General features: G+C 44.6%; 2 long non-coding RNA genes across 3 annotated transcripts; one reads left to right on the top strand and one right to left on the bottom strand.

The window, feature by feature from the left end:
* Nucleotides 1-925: 925 nt before the first annotated feature.
* On the top strand, nt 926-9,470 carry LOC140195551 (uncharacterized). Its single transcript, XR_011885513.1, has 3 exons — nt 926-990; nt 6,301-6,442; nt 9,226-9,470. It is a non-coding gene; the product is annotated as an uncharacterized lncRNA (long non-coding RNA).
* Nucleotides 3,063-14,013, bottom strand: LOC140195552 (uncharacterized). 2 transcript variants are annotated; one of them, XR_011885514.1, is made up of 3 exons: nt 13,587-14,013; nt 12,577-12,799; nt 3,063-4,087 (listed from the first exon to the last, which is right to left on the bottom strand). It is a non-coding gene; the product is annotated as an uncharacterized lncRNA (long non-coding RNA). The 2 variants fall into 2 exon arrangements; XR_011885515.1 differs by lacking the exon at nt 3,063-4,087 and adding an exon at nt 11,460-11,763.
* Between the last annotated feature and the right edge of the window lie 155 nt (nt 14,014-14,168).

Here is a 14,168-nt window from a genome sequence, read left to right as displayed (position 1 = left end):
ACAGAGCTGTCAAAAAATAACCAAAGGCAGGCTGTTAGCTGGCAACAAATACAAAAACAGCAAGCAATTGCAAGTGAACAAAATACGATTCAGATTTTGCTGAAGTAATTGCTACTGATGAATGGCAACAAGTCATCTCTGAGTGAGCTTCTGTGCAGAGAACTCTAGATCTAATACAGCACTCGAAAACACTTCATCAAAAGTAAATGTCGCTATTTTTGGTTCAGGTCTCTGGTCGCCTGCGGTTTTGTTGCTTTGCTGCAATGGGGGTTGAATCTGTCTTTGGGATTTACAACTGACCTATTTTGAGACTTCTACCAAGATTATTCTCTTTTTCCCAACTGATAGCTGCAGTCAATTTAGCACAACTGAACTTTGATATCTGTTGTCTCCTGACCACATGGTGAGAAACGTCCCACAGCAATAACTAAATTAAAAGAAGGGTGCATATCACAAGTGCCGGGTTGTATTTACCAAGGAGAAACAGGAATCAGTGGGGAGGTTAAAAAGCAAAATAGAACATAGAACAGCACATGAACAGGGCCATGAGCTTGTATTGTCTGTGCCTAACTTGATTAAATTCATCTATCTGTACACAGTGCATATCTCTTCAATGCTTGTATTTCCACGTGTACTGTGTTTCCAACAGCTTCTTAAAAATCACTATTAAATCTGTTTCCACCCCTATTCCAGGCATCTACATTCATTGCACCTCCTTTAAACTTTACCCCTCTCACCTCAAAGACGCCGCGGTCGGGTAGCGGTCACAGGTCAGGGCGTTCCGGAGTTCAGAGTTCAATTCCGGCGCCGTTCTGTATGTCTTCCCTGTGGACGTTTCTATTTTGGTCAAGTCACGTCAAGATTATTGTCACTTAACTATGTACAGTACGTCACGTATATTATCATATAGTGTATTAGAAAGGAGGCAATGTTTCTCCGAATCGGGGAGTAAAGCACAGTAGTACACCTAACACACGATAACTTATGAAGGTAAGGATAAAATCTACAGATAAAACACGCATAAATAACAAACTAAAGTGCATAAATTAACTATTGTAAGGTACAGGACAGATTAACCAGTGACACTTCGAATGCGATGCGGCAGGGAGTTCCGGATCCAAATGGCCTGAGGGAAGAGATTGACCATTCTTGTTTTTTTATGTATCGGAGTCTCTTACCTGATGGTGGAAAGTCAAAGAGGATGCTGGATGGGTGGGTGGGATCCTTAATCAGGGCTCTGTGTACATAGCGCTCTTGATAAATGTCCCCGAGTAGGGAGGCTCCTATGATCCTCTCAGCTGTTCGCACGGCAGGGACTCCCAGTGAAAATATTCTGAATGTCAGCACGTATTATAAAGAATCCTCACTTTCTGGGCCCTGTACTCTTCTCGCGACTACCTTTGGGGAAGAGGCGCAGAAGGCTAATGTCCCACAGCTGTACGATTGAAAAACTACTGAGAAAATATAGCAGGAATTTGCCCTGATTGAGCTGCTGAGTTATGGGGAGGGGTTGAATAGGTTAGGTCTTTATTTCCTGGAGCATTGGAGAATGAGGGGAAATTTGATAGAGGTATACAAAATTATGAGTCATGAGTAAGCGGACTTTTTCCACGGAGGCTGTGGGAGACTCGAACTGGTGGCGTAGTGGTTAGCACGACGCTTTACAGTACCAGAGACCCGGGTTCAATTCCCGCTGCCGCCAGTAAATCCATTGTAAATTAACAATCAAAATCGGGGGAAATAAATAGAGGTCATAGGTTAAAGGTGTAAGATAACATGGCTAAGGTTAACATGAGGAGAGCTTCTTCACTCAGAGGGTGGAGTGGAATGAGCTGCAGCTGAGAAATGGTCGATGCAGTTTTGAGGAATTGGGATAAGTACCTGGATGGGAGGGGTATAGGGGACTATAGTCTGGGATCAGGCAGAATAATAGTTCATCTAATAATAGACTAGATGAGTCAACCTGTTTTTTGTGAGGTAGTACTCTATGACCCAAAGACCTTTTGGTTCTTGAACTGACGTGCACAATATGAATTACACATCTTACATAATCATGGACTTGTTTCTAGTTGTATTCTGCATTACTGTCTTGTTATGCCTAGTCTTTTCCTTACAGTATTGTATCATTTATGTAAAAATGAATAATTGATGTTCTGTGTGTTGTCTACATCTATGTGCTACAAGCAGACTGTTTCATTGTACTTTCACCCTCACCTTACTTGTGATCATGACAATAAACTCAACTTATCTTGACTGTACTGGAACCATTCAATGATTCCAATAATTAGTTGGATACAGAATCCACATATTTGAAGAACATCATGTGTGGGAATCCTTTATATTTAAAGAGTTACTCACACTATGTATTATTCCAGTGAAACTACCAGAATGGTTTAGCTGTGTTGCTAAAAAAAAAAGGTAAAATCACATCTGCTGTAAGAGAAACGTGTAAGTTTCAGCACTTGCTTCAGGCTGTCTGATGGAAAGGCATAATAATCTGATAATGGGAAGCTGTTGTCAGTGAAAGTGACCAGATGGTAGTAAGAACTCATCTCATTCATGAACTCAATTTATGAGGCAAGACCTGCTGCCCCTAACTAACCAGCTTAAATGAACCTTCAGACCCTGTCTAAGATTGAAGATTCAAATTTGTTTATCACGTGTGTATCAAAACATACAGCGTAATGCATAATTTGTGTTAACAACCAATGCACCCAAAGATGTGTTTTATTTTATTTAATTGAGATACAGCGTGGAATAGGCCCCAACGCCCAGCAATCCCCTTATTTAACCTTAGCCTAATCACGGAACAGTTGACAAAGACCAATTAATCTGCCAACCGGTACGTCTTTGGACTGTGGGAGGAAACTGGAGCACCCGGAGGAAATCCATGCAACCATGGAGAGAACATACAAACTCCTTACAGGCATTGGCAGGAAGGGGCAGCCGGCAAAGTGTCACCACACATTCCTGCACCAGTACAGCCCATAGCACTCAGCAAACACAACAAAATAACACCAGTAAAACAATCCCTGTTACTCCCTCCCACCCGCCCACCCCTCCACACGCACATGGGCAGTTCTCCAACCCAAGGACAGTCGAACATTTCTATAAACTGACTCAGTTGTGTTAAAGTCCAATACAATAAAAATCTGACTATATTGCTACAGTATTGAGCAGGGTAGGACTTAGGACATAGGCAGGGTGAATGAACTCAGGTTTTTACCCAGCTTAGGGAATGACGAATGAGAGGGCATAGATTTAACTTGAGAGAGGAAGCGGAGAGACAACTTTTTCACTGAAGAGTTTGGTCTGTGTATGGAACTAGTTGCCAGAGGAAGTGATTGAGACAGGTACAATAATGACATTTTAAAAAAGCACTTGGACAGGTGTATGCATAAACAAAGTTTAGAGGAATATAGATCAAATGGCAGCAAGTGGGACAATCTTTGATAGGCATCCTGGTCAGCATGGACGAGTTGGGCCAGAGGGCCTTTTTCAGTTCTGTAGGACATTGGCTGTGAAGAAACTCTCTAAATGAAAGAGAATTGAACCTGCCCATCCTCCCTACTTTGTTGCCAGGAATGGGAATTAAATGCTTATTATTTAGTGATTCCTGTATCTAACAAATTATATTTTAATGCTCTGTCCAAACCAATATATCAAGAAGATCAAAAACAATGTGGATCAAGGTCTCATGTGGCCTCTGCAGAATGCACTTAGTAAGTCAAGGCGGTGTAGAGGAGCTTCCTCAACTGTGTACCTACGGGTCTTGATTTTCTTCCCACAACAGAGTAACAAGCTGAATAATCAGAGCAGAGCACCAGGAGAAAATGATGATCACAACTGGAACTTGTTAGCTTCAGCCTCTGAATAACAGGACTTATGGAGAGAGTGAAACTAATTAGATGAATGCTGGATTGATGTAAATGGACACTGATTGCAGGGATCCAGTGGGCCCAATGGCCTGTTTCCATGCTGCTTCTCTTCATGGCTCCGTGACTCCATGAGGAGAGCTCCATCCTTTACATGAGAAGAGAAAAAAACCCCAGAAAAGTCTGGATTCATTCAGCAGGTCAGGCAGCATCTATGGAGAGAGAAGCAGAGTTAATGTTTGAAGTTGAAATCCCCTTGTCAGAACTGGAGAGAAAAATCAAGTTGGTTTTAAGTTCAAAGTTCGAAGTTCAGAGTAAATTTATTATCAAAGTACATACATTTATTATCAAAGTACATATATATGTACATAAGTGTGTGCATATCAAAGTACACACTTCACACGGAGAAGTGTGAGGTGGTATCCTTTGGAAGGACAAACTCCAAGGAAGAATACAAAGTAAATGGCAGGATACTTGGTAGTGTGGAGGAACAGAGGGATCTGGGGGTACATGTCCACAGATCCCTAAAAGTTGCCTCACAGGTAGATAGGGTAGTTAAGAAAGCTTATGGGGTGTTAGCTTTCATAAGTCGAGGTATAGAGTTTAAGAGTCGCGATGTAATGATGCAGCTCCATAAAACTCTGGGTAGGCCACACCTGGAGTACTGTGCCCAGTTCTGGTCGCCTCGCTATAGGAAGGATGTGGAAGCATTGGAAAGGGTACAGAGGAGATTTACCAAGATGCTGCCTGGTTTAGAGAGTATGCACTATGATCAGAGATTAAGGGAGCTAAGGCTTTACTCTTTGGAGAGAAGGAGGATGAGAGGAGACATGCTAGAGGTGTACAAGATAATAAGAGGAATAGATAGAGTGGATAGCCAGCGCCTCTTCCCCAGGGCACCACTGCTCAATACAAGAGGACATGGCTTTAAGTTAAGGGGTGGGAAGTTCAAGGGGGATATTAGAGGAAGGCTTTTTACTCAGAGAATGGTTGGTGCGTGGAATGCACTGCCTGAGTCAGTGGTGGAGGCAGATACACTCGTGAAGTTTAAGAGACTACTAGACAGGTATATGGAGGAATTTAAGGTGGGGGCTTATATGGGAGGCAGGGTTTGAGGGTTGGCACAACATTGTGGGCTGAAGGGCCTGTAATGTGCTGTACTATTCTATGTTCTATGTTCTATATGTTGCAATATACAACCCTGAGATTCATTTTCTTGCAGGCATACTCAATGCATCCAAGAAACACAATAGAATCAATGAGAGACCGTACCAAACAGGGTGGATGGACAACCAGCCAATGTGCAAAAGACAACCAACTGTGTAAATACAAAAGAGAAAAATATAACAAATAGATGAGCAATAAATATCGAGAACTATGAGATGAAGAGTACTTGAAAGTGAGTCGATTGTTTGTGGGAACAGTTCAGTGGTGGGACAAGTGAAGTTGAGTGAAGTTGTCCTCCGGTTCAAGAGCCTGATGGATGAAAGATAATAACTGTTCCTGAACCTGGTAGTTTGAGTCCTGGGGCTCCTGTACCACCTTCCTGATGGCAGCAGTGGGGAGAGAGAGTGGTGAGGGTCCCACATGATGGGTGCTGCTTTCTTGTGGCAGCGCTCTGGGTCAGTGTGCTCAATGGTGGGGAGGGCTTTACCCCGATGCACTGGGCTGCATCCACTACTTTTTGTACGATTTTTCGCTCAAGGGCATCGGTGTTTCCTTACCAGGCTGTGATGCAACCAGTCAATACACTCTCCAACACACATCTATAGACGTCTGTCAAAGTTTTAGATGTCATGCCGAATTTTCGCAAACCTCTCAGGAAGTGGCGACAATGCTGTGCTTTCTCTGCAATTGTATTTACGTGCTGGGCCCAGGACAGGTCCTCTGAGATGATAACCTGTTGAATGTAAAGTTGATGACCCTCTCCACCTTTGATCCCACGATGAGCACTGGCTCATGGATCTCCAATTTCCTCCTCCTGAAGTCAAAAATAATCTCCTTGGTCTTGCTGATGTTGAGTGAGAGGTGGCTGTTGTGGCACCACGCAGACAGATTTTAAATCTTTCTCCTATATGCTGATTTGTCATCATCTTTGATTCTGCCTATGACAGTGATGTCATCAGCAAATTTGCAAGTGGCATTGGGGCTGGGCAAGCATAAAGCAAGTAGAGCAGAGGTCTATGCGCACAGTCTTGTGGTGCAGTTTTGCTAACGGACATTCTGGAGAAGATGTTGTTGCCAATTCAAACTAACTGGGCCCTGCAGCTGAAGAAATCAAGGATCCAATTGCACAAGGAGCTATTGAGGCCAAGGTCTTGAAGCTTTTTTGTTTTAGCTTTGAAGGGATAATAATATTGAATGTTGAGCTGTAGTCAATAAAGAGCACCCTGATGTATGTACCTTTGCTGTCCAAATGTTCCAGGGGTGATTGAAGAGCCAATGAAATGGCATCTGCTGTGGACCTGTTGTAACAGCAGGCAAATTGGAGAAGATCCAAGTCACTTCTCAAGCAGGAGTTGATACATTTCATCACCAACCTCTCAAATCACTTCATCACTGCAGATGTAAGTACTGCTGGGTGATAGTCATTGAGGCAGGTCACCATGTATGATTGAGGCCTGCTAGAAGCAGGTGGGTACCTCAGAATGACAAAGTAAGATGATGGGGGAGGTATTGATAGAATAAAAGGAAAATAGAAGGTGCCAGGGATGCTCTGATGAAAACCTGTAATAAAGTCATGGAGTCATAGAATTATTAATCCTAAGGGTGGCCCTTCACATCAATGCTGACTGTTTTGCTCATCTACACTAATCCCATTTACTGGTGTTAGGACTGCATCCTTCTATTCCTTGCCTATTTAAATTCAAAGTAAATTTACATAGAAAACCTACAGCGCCATATAGGCCTTTCGGCCCACAATGCTGTGCCGAACTTGTACTTACTTTAGAAATTACCTAGGGTTACCCATAGCCCTCTATTTTTCTAAGCTCCATGTACCTGTCCAGGACTCTCTTAAAAGACCCTATCGTATCCACCTCCACCACTGTTGCCGGCAGCCCATTCCATGCACTCACCACTCTCTGCATAAAAAAAACTTACCCCTAACATCTCCTCTGTACCTACTTCCAAGCACCTTAAAACTGTGCCCTCATGCTAACCATTTCAGCCCTGGGAAAAAGCGTCTGACTATCCACATGATCAATGCCTCTCATCATCTTATACACCTCTATCAGGTCACCTCTCATCCTCCGTCGCTCCAAGGAGAAAAGGCCGAGTTCACTCAACCTATTCTCATAAGGCATGCTCCCCAATCCTGGCAACATCCTTGTAAATCTCTTCTGCACCCTTTCTATGGCTTCCACATCCTTCCTGCAGTGAGGCGACCAGAACTCAGCACAGTACTCCAAGTGGGGTCTGACTGGGGTCCTATATAGCTGCAACATTACCTCTCATCTCCTAAACTCAATCCCATGGTTGATGAAGGCCAATGCACCATATGCCTTCTTAACCACATAGTCAACCTGCATAGCAGCTTTGAGCGTCCTATGGAATTGGACCCCAAGATCCCTCTGATCCTCCGCACTGCCAGGAGTCTTACCATTCTGCCATATTACTATATTCTGCCATCATATTTGACCTACCAAAATGAACCACCTCACACTTATCTGGGTTGAACTCCATCTGCCACTTCTCAGCCCAGTTTTTCATCCTATCAATGTCCCGCTGTAACTATGACAGCCCTCCACACTATCCACAACACCTCCAACCTTTGTGTCATCAGCAAACTTACTACCCAAGCCTCCACTTCCTCAACCAGGTCACTTATAAAAATTATGAAGAGAAGGGGTCCCAGAACAGATCCCTGAGGCACACCGCTGGTCATCAACCTCCATGGAGAATATGATGGTCGATGTTTTGATCAGGACTGGAAAGGAAAGGGGGGAAGATTTTTGGAAGGCAGGGATGAAGGATGGACTGATGGCCAAGAGGCTGGAGGGCTTTACTGATGGCAGAGGTGGAAGAGCAGGGAGAGAATGTAAGGGGAAGAAGTTCTGTGTGGTTGGAGGGCAAAAATATCTAAAAACAGTAAGAAAAAATGTAAAATTCTGCCCACATGAACAAGTCAGGTACATCTGTGGAGAGAAAAGGTAAGGTTATAATCTTTCATCAGTGCAAGGTTATTGACCAAAAACATACATTTTGTTTCCCAATCCATAGATATTTTTTCCAAAATAAAACCACGAGATACAGAAAACACTCAGTAAGCCAGGCAGCATCTGCAAAAAGAGAATAATTCAAACACTATTTCAAAAAATTACATTTATAGTTCTGATCTTCAGCACCTTCAGTTGTTTTGTTTTTTAGATCAAAGATTACATGTGAGGTTCTGAAAATGATCGCCACAGAGCAGATGCTTGGGTAATTCCCCATCAAATACAAAACTTCTGGAACAAATTCTACCAAAGCAAGGAATCCGAAAATACTGTGCAGCTATAGAAAGAGGAACAGAGTTAAGTTTTTAGGCCAATTACATTTTATCACAACTGAGCTAATCAAAATAGCAGGAATTCACATTGTTTTAATCAACTAGAATAAACATTACACAAATAATCTATATTAAGCAGGCATTCAGTAATCCTGAATTTGTTGTATGATCTTACTATAATTTCAATCAATTACATACTGTTTATGGTGCATAGAAAATTTATTCAGCCTGAGGTCCATAAATAATGTTCTACAATCTCTTACTGTGTATCTTCATATAACTTCATCAATATATCATTTTAATTTTTCATACAAGAATTGCTATTTTTTTCCCTTTTGTAGCTAATTTTGCTTTCCAAGCTGTCTATGGGTAAACAGCTTTCTCTCCAGTGGTTTTAAACATTTGGCACCTAAGTATGGACACCTCAATGAGAGGAATCACAGTAGCACGGTAGTTAGCCTAACACTCCTACTGTGCCAGCAGTAAGACTGGGGTTCAGTTTCCACCACTGTCTGTAGGGAGTTGATATACTCTCCCAGTTACCACATGAGTTTCCTTTGGGTTCTCCGGTTTCCTCCCAAACTCTGAAGATGTACGGTTAGGGTTAGTGAGTTTTGAGTGTGCACGTTAGTGCTGGAAGTATGGTGCTACTTGCTGATCTGATTTGATGCAGACGACGAATTTGACTGTATGTTTTGATGTACATGTGACATATAAAGCTAATCTTTTAAAGCAACTCTTCATTGTCCACCCTACCAAATGCTTTGGAAGGGGGAAGGCCTTGAAAGACTCTTAAAATAGAATGCTCCAGCATTTCCAGTCTTTCCTGGTAAGTAAACCTAATTTCTGATTCCATCACAGGATCTATTATGGACGTTCAGAGTATCTCCTCCGTATCCCTTGTGGGGAATCCAGAAAGGAAGCAGATTCAGCCTGATGTAAATTTCCCTCAAAGACTCACTCCTCCAACTTGTCACCTGCACAGTGACGTCACAGATCTGTGCCATCACTCTGACAAGACAGATATAGAAAGACTGTGTAGGCCCTAGGAAGTGTGAATGATTGAAGAATACCCAAAATAATGTGGTGATGATTTAAATGGAAAATGCTGGAAATACTGTTTGGCAAGCATTTTAGTTTTTTCACCTTTGCAAAGAGGGAAAGATGGAACAGATTTTAACCAAGCACAGAACGTGCAAGTGGGGAAAATGCAGAGGCAAGGTCTGTGAGCGGTGGAGCTTAAAGGATAAACTTCATCTACTGAAGCAATCTCTGAGTGAAAGAGGAACTGCTCCACCATCTGGACCTGCTCAGAGAGTAGGCGATGTGTGTGTGTGTGTGTGTGTGTGTGTGTGTGTGTGTGTGTGAGTGATTTAAAAGGGTGACCAACATCACTGTGTAACTACCACAGAACAAGGTCTTGGTCCAATAGCAAAGGGGCCTTAGGCATAGACTTAGCTTCCACATACACACAAAACAGACAAACACACACACACACCCCATAGACTTATATAGTAAATAAATATTAAGAAAATAACATTGCAAATGCTGGAAATCTGAAATAAATCCGAAACATGTGGGAAGCACTCAGCTTTCTGGGTTCTGATGAAGAGACCCAGACATGAAATATTCACAGTAGATGCTGCCTATGCCGCGGAGTGTTTTTATTATTTACCTGAGTGAAATGGCGTAGCAACGAACAACGTAAGGAAATTGTGCTTTCAAAAGAAAACTTCTGGCAAATAAAAAAAGAGAATTTGCTGGGAAAATTTACTAGGCCAGGCAGCAAAAAGAAAACAAAGGGTTTAGTAACATTAGAGACATTTAGGGTTAGAAAAGTATTTATAATGCGATACGAATGGGTGTAAAGGCGGTTTAAATGGAAACAGCACAGCATTCCCGGCACTGGTATGAAAAGGATGAAAGCGGTAGTGAGCGTCCGGCTTCCTTTCAGATCTGGATTAGGGAGGGTCCAGAGATTTACAAGAATGAATCCGGGAATGGAAGGGTTAACGTATGAGGAGCTTTTAACTCGGTATCAACTGTGTAAAGTGTCTTAGAGATAATGAGGAGAAAGGGATTCGCTGTCAGAATTCTGAATGATAACACTGTTTCGCCAGATGAATCTTTGTCTTCCGAACACTCATAACTTTTTACTCGACTAATTATTTGCAATAACGCCGTTAAAAGTTCGGTGGTTCTGGGCCTGTACTCGCTGGAGTTTAGAAGAATGAGGGGTGATCTCATTGAACCCGATCGGATATTGAAAGGGAGTCGAGTGGGTGTGGAGGATCTTTCCGATTGTGGAACCAGAGGGCACAGCCTCAGAATACAAGGGCGTCCCTTTGGAGGAGAGATGAGGAGGAATTCTGTTAGTCAGAGGGTGGTGAATCTGGGGAATTCATTGCCACAGACGGCAGTGGAGGGTCATTGGGTATATTTAATTAAAGCGGAGTGCTTGATAGGTAATGGCGTCACAGGTTACGGGGAGAATGGGTTGAGAGGGACAATAAGTCAGTCATGATCGAATAGCAGAGCAGACTCGTTGGGCCGAATGGGCCGATTCTGCTCCTACGTTTCCCGGTCTTATGGAATCTTTGCGGTCATTATGAATTAAAGTTGCCGAACTCGGTGCCCACACTATAAAATATCTCCGAGACAGTGAAGTAAAAGGGACTTGCCGTCAGAATTCTGACCAGTAGCACTGTTTCGTCAGATGAAGCTTCGTATTTCGAAGAAGCAACACCTTTTACCCGACTAATTATTGCAATGTCGCTGTTAAAAGACTCGACGAGGAGACAGGTAGGTGGGATGAAATACCAAGATGCAAGGCTGGCGGAGGAGGGGGACAGATCTTTCTAAAAGGTAAAACAAAACGGGCAATTTCCTGTCAGCAAATGTAAATGTTTCTGTGATTCTGCTGATAGTTTTACACCATCGTCGCGTTACCCGGGATACCTGAAATGTCAAGAATCCGATGCAGAACCCCAGCACTTGCCCTTCAGTGGGATTTATTTTCTCAAAGACAAGAAGCGGCACAAGCAAACAGAGCTACGCGTCATTACGATATTAATTGAAAGCTATCCTACCCGCCGTGTTGGGTTCAAGCCGAAAGCAGTCAAACATAAACGTAAGTGGGCAGGGGTCCGACTGACTAAAGGTTTTCTATGTCCCTGTGGAATCGCTCGGTCTGCGGTCCCGGCTGAGCTGTTCGATGGAAGAGAGTCGCAAATACAGTAACGGCTGAGACACAGTCTGGCGTTTAGCGGCATGCACACAGCCCAGGCGGCAAGCCGAGTCGAGCCCCCCTGAGATCCGTCCCAGTCACCGCTCTGCCACTCTCCCTCCATGTGTGTCCTGGTGTCCTTGGGCTCGCTGGAGGCGCCCCGGTACCCTACCCTGGGGCAAAAAAAATAACAGACACAAAAGACTGATGATGCTGGAATCTGGAACCACCGACAAATTACTGGAGGAACTCTGCGGGTCGAACAGCATCCGTGGAGAGAAACGGACAGTCGACGTTTCGGGTCGAGGTCCCGCATCAGTTTAATGTTTTAATTTGAAAATGATACGAATTTTGTCAATGATTTAAGTGTATCCATGTAAATAAATATTTCTTTTTCAAAAGGCTCTGGAATACTGGAGAGTAAGGCAAGATTTTAAGATTTTCTACAGTAGGCTTCCAATAAACACAAGACAAGTAACGGTGCAGTAATATCCTTCGAGTACTGGTGTGTTTATATGCAACGCTTCCTAGCCAGCGCAGTTTTACGTACACTGCAATTTCCCGGGCATACCTTGACCCAATCGAGTTAAATGCCTTCGGCTCCCTGCTGCCTCCAAGCCGCTGTTCCGAAGCCATGAGCACATGGCGACGGTTTCAGCTCACCGCTTCACGGGTACGCTGATCCTGTTCCCAAAGGTTGTTCCTGGGTAGTCTACAACCCAACGGCATGACATTGAATTCTCCAATTTCGCCCAACTTCTATACCGTTCGCTTTGCCTCTGATCCACCTGGGCTCTCTCTCTTCCCCATTCATTCCAACTGTTCCCCCCCGCCCCCAGCCGCCTGCTGCCTACTTTTTCGTCTCTCCCGCCTGATTCCATCTGCCTTCCACTCACATACTCGACTTGACCCACTGAGTCTCCTATCTCCTTCCCTACCCTTCGCATCCTCCCATTGTCCACCCCTTCCCTGCTTTCATTACTCACCAACTTTTCCGGTCAGGCTCAGTCATCGGCAACCTTTTGCCGTCTGCACCAATCACCTCCTTGCACGGTATCCACTCTTCTCTCCTCCAGCTAGCGTCGTTGCCCGTCCTGACCACTTATACTCTCTACGTTCTCAATCCCGTTACAGCGTCCGTCCTCTCGTTGCCTCCGCAGATGCTACCTGGCCATTGCGTTTCCTTCGGCTTATTTTATTATGTGAGATCTATATAGCAAGGATACAGAATATTCAGGTCATCTACAACCTCCCCCCCCCCCCGCCACAGCAACTCCTTATCCATCTACCCACCCCACCACCTGCCGACTTTCTTAAGACATAGGAGCAGCAAATTTAGGGCATTCGGCCCATCGAATCTGCTCCGCCATTCCATCATGGCTGATTTATTATCCCTCTCAACACCATTCTCCCGCCTTCTCCCCGTAACCTCTGACGCCCTCATTTAAAGAGGCGGAGACACAGAAGGCTGCAGATGCTGGAATTGCAGAGGGTCTCCGCTCTAAACGTCGACTGCCCGTCTCCCTCCAGAGACAAGACTGAGTTCCTCCAGCTTGCTGCGGGCTGCTTAGTTAAAGGTGCCACTGTATTGAAGCACCTAGACGGTCGTGGACCAGACCCAGGACAGTTACCGTGCAATGCTCCGGACACAAGTCCCCTGCAGAAACTTTCTCAAACATGACGTTCAGGGCGGGATTTGACCGGCCCCTGGAGTGCCTTCTCAGTGGCTCACATTCGGAGGCCAAGGGCAGGCAGCGGATGTATTGAACCCACTTCAGAAATCAGTGGAAAAACCTAGCGGAACTCCGACAACCAACGACCCTGACTCGACAGCGAACACTTGCGCTTGGAACACGGTTGTACACACAAGAGGGTCATTGAGTCACAGAGCACCTTCGGCCCTCCGTGCTGGCCTGTCCACACTAACGAAGCTTAACTACTCAGTTCCTTCAACTCCTTCTATTTATCCATAATAATCCCACTTTACAACACTCACCCGCGACACCTGGGCGTTTCGAGACTCATCTAAATACTCATTGAATGTGACTGTCTTCGTCTCCATCACACCTCTTGGTCCGTGCGTTCCAGGTTATCAGTGCACCTCTGCCGCGATTACAACCAAACTGGTCAGGGAAGACAGAGGGGATACTTATGCCTTTGCGCAGAGCCGGCGCGGTGTGTGTGTGTGTGTGTGTACGCTAATGTGAGAGAGTGTGTGTGTGTGCGCTAGTGTGAGTGCGTGTGTAGGGCTGACGGTCAGAGACAGACGATTTCATTGTCTGGTTTAACGCGTCTGCCGCACACGCTGGTTAGAACCGTCCAGCCTGCTTGGTCGCTTAAAAAAATCATTTCTACACACACAGGATCTGAAGGGAGGCTGGCGTCACATTCCCGTCTAACGAACGGGCGCCGAGCAGCATCTCGCCAGATCACCCAGACCTGGCTGAGGAGGGTCGCCTCTTTATAAACCGAGCGCTGGGGTCAGCTGGTTGCCCGTGTTTGACGCAAGTGTTACTCCCCCTTAAAACAACTCGGAATCAGATCTTTCTCTCGTACACCTCACTCGAAAGGTCGCTGG

This window comes from Mobula birostris, chromosome 3, assembly GCF_030028105.1.
Source record: "Mobula birostris isolate sMobBir1 chromosome 3, sMobBir1.hap1, whole genome shotgun sequence".
NCBI lineage: Eukaryota > Metazoa > Chordata > Chondrichthyes > Myliobatiformes > Myliobatidae > Mobula > Mobula birostris.
The sequence above is the reverse complement of the archived record's forward strand: the minus strand, read 5'-3'. Positions and strand labels throughout refer to the sequence as shown.